Source organism: Erinaceus europaeus, chromosome 16 (genome assembly GCF_950295315.1).
Source record: "Erinaceus europaeus chromosome 16, mEriEur2.1, whole genome shotgun sequence".
NCBI classification, from domain to species: domain Eukaryota; kingdom Metazoa; phylum Chordata; class Mammalia; order Eulipotyphla; family Erinaceidae; genus Erinaceus; species Erinaceus europaeus.
The window spans coordinates 53039444-53041504 of record NC_080177.1 but is presented as its reverse complement, the minus strand read 5'-3'; the positions used below and the strand labels follow the sequence as shown (position 1 = coordinate 53041504).

General features: G+C 37.2%; 1 non-coding gene across 1 annotated transcript; it reads right to left on the bottom strand.

Moving 5' to 3' along the window:
• Positions 1-1039: 1039 nt before the first annotated feature.
• On the bottom strand, positions 1040-1143 carry LOC132533610 (U6 spliceosomal RNA). The gene has a single exon (XR_009545472.1). It is a non-coding gene; the product is annotated as a U6 spliceosomal RNA (small nuclear RNA).
• Positions 1144-2061: the final 918 nt, after the last annotated feature.

Below are 2061 nucleotides of genomic sequence, written 5' to 3'. Positions count from 1 at the left end.
TTAGATACCCACAGGTGTGGGGGCTTACTTCTGGGCCCTCAATTCCATTTCACTGGTCAGTGTATCTATTTATGTTCCAGCACTATGACATTTTGATTTCAATGGCCCTATAATATAATCTGAGATCTGGGAGTTTGTCACCACCAATTCTGTTCTTTTTTCTCAAGATTTTTTAGGCAATTCGAGGTCTTTTCTGGTTCCAGATAAACATTTGTAGCTTTTGTTCTATTCTCCCCCAAAAAAAATTGGTTGGTATCTTGATGGGGAATTCAATAAAATTGTATATGGTGATTATTAATTTTATGGAAGTTTTTGTAATTAAATAATGAAGTCATATTGGAAGTGGTATCAATACTTTAATACTTCCTTAAGCAACCCAATATGTGAATCTGAAATGCCTAAAGGTTAAGAAATTAAAACTGGAGCTGGATGGTAGCATATCTGGTTTAGTGCACATATTATAGTATGCAAGAACTCGGCCCTGGCCCCCATCTGTAGGGAGAAGCTTCACAAGTAGTGAAGCCTTGTTGCCAGTATCTGTCTTTCTGTTTCCCTAGCTCCCCCTCTCAATTTCTCTCTGTCTCTATGATAAATAAATAAATTAATATTACAAAAAGAAAAAAATTCTGGTATTAAAAAGATTCAAGTCTAAGGCCTGCAAAAAAGCTCATCTTCTTTGCCATGCATATGCAACCTAGGTTCAAGCCCAGCCTCCATCACATTTCAGGAATCTCTGGTGTAGTAAGCTTCCATTTGTATGTCTCCCTCCTTCAGATGTTTATATACCTGAAGAAATCAGCTCCTAATGGTGAAGCACTGCGAAAACAAAAAATAGATAGATAAACAAAAGAAGCCAGAACCTAAGAACAACTGATCACAAACAGCAACCAAGCTCCATCTGTTCATGTGTGTAAACCTCCTAAATAGAGCATAATTATTGACTACTTAGCACCATACACTTTTAGCAGTATTAAAATGCAGCGCATATTAAGCCATCTGAGTTTCTGTACCTACATATTCCATTTCTGACTGAAAACACAAAAGCATGAACTGCCCCAAGAATCTGCATGCCATCCTTGCACAAGGGTCAAACTAATCTCTTTATTGGTTCAAATTTATGACATGTGCGGCCAAAGCAAGCACAATATAGCACTTTTAATGAAAGTGAGCTTTGAAAGACTTTAAGATAATGCTACACTGTTATTTTGAGTGACTACATTAGTGTTTCCTGTCTGTAGAGCACATTTTAAATATTTCTTCTTTTGCTCTGCATAAATATCTAATTATCCAGAAAAATTGTGACTAATTAAATGACTGGGGTGTCTGTTCTTTGACTCTTCACCCCATTCTCAGATAAGGACCACATACCAAGGGCCTGGTATTTCTGAAACATAGAAATGAGGTGACCCTATCAGCGATTACTCATTGCTTTGAGAGACAAGACCCAGCCATCTATAATTACTAGGTGCAACTAATGCCATCTTTGGCTAGCAGAGTCATTTGCTTCAAAGCCAAAAGGTCCCTGAATGCATTTAGAACATACAGAAATTTTCAAATAGTACTGAGGCAACAGAGTTACAATAGGCTCATATTTTGAGTCTTTCTGCATCTTAGAGCCCACATATCCTGGTTTAGGATTCAAGCTTCTAGACACAATTAAAGTTGACCAGCAGGCTTTTTAGCTGACAAATGACTGGCTGATGGAAATCAGTTCTTTTTTTTTAGTATATGTGCTGCCAAAGCGAGCAGGGAAATCAGTTCTCAAAACCTCCAGAGAGTAACAGAATGTTATCCCTGAACTTTCAACATCTGGGTATTTCACAGCATTTTTACAAAAAGAAATACCTCAGGTGTACCAAAGCTTTTTTGTAATGAAATCTTTCAGAGCAACCCCCTCCCTCTGCAAAAAAAAAAAAAAAAAAGAAAAGAAAAGAAAGAAAGAAAAAGAAAAAAATCTCTCTTTCTTTCCCACCTGGATTCAGCTGTGAGTTAGAGCGCATTTAATTTCAAGTCAATAGATTCTCTACACATCAGCACTTAGGGGATTAAAGACAAGTCGAG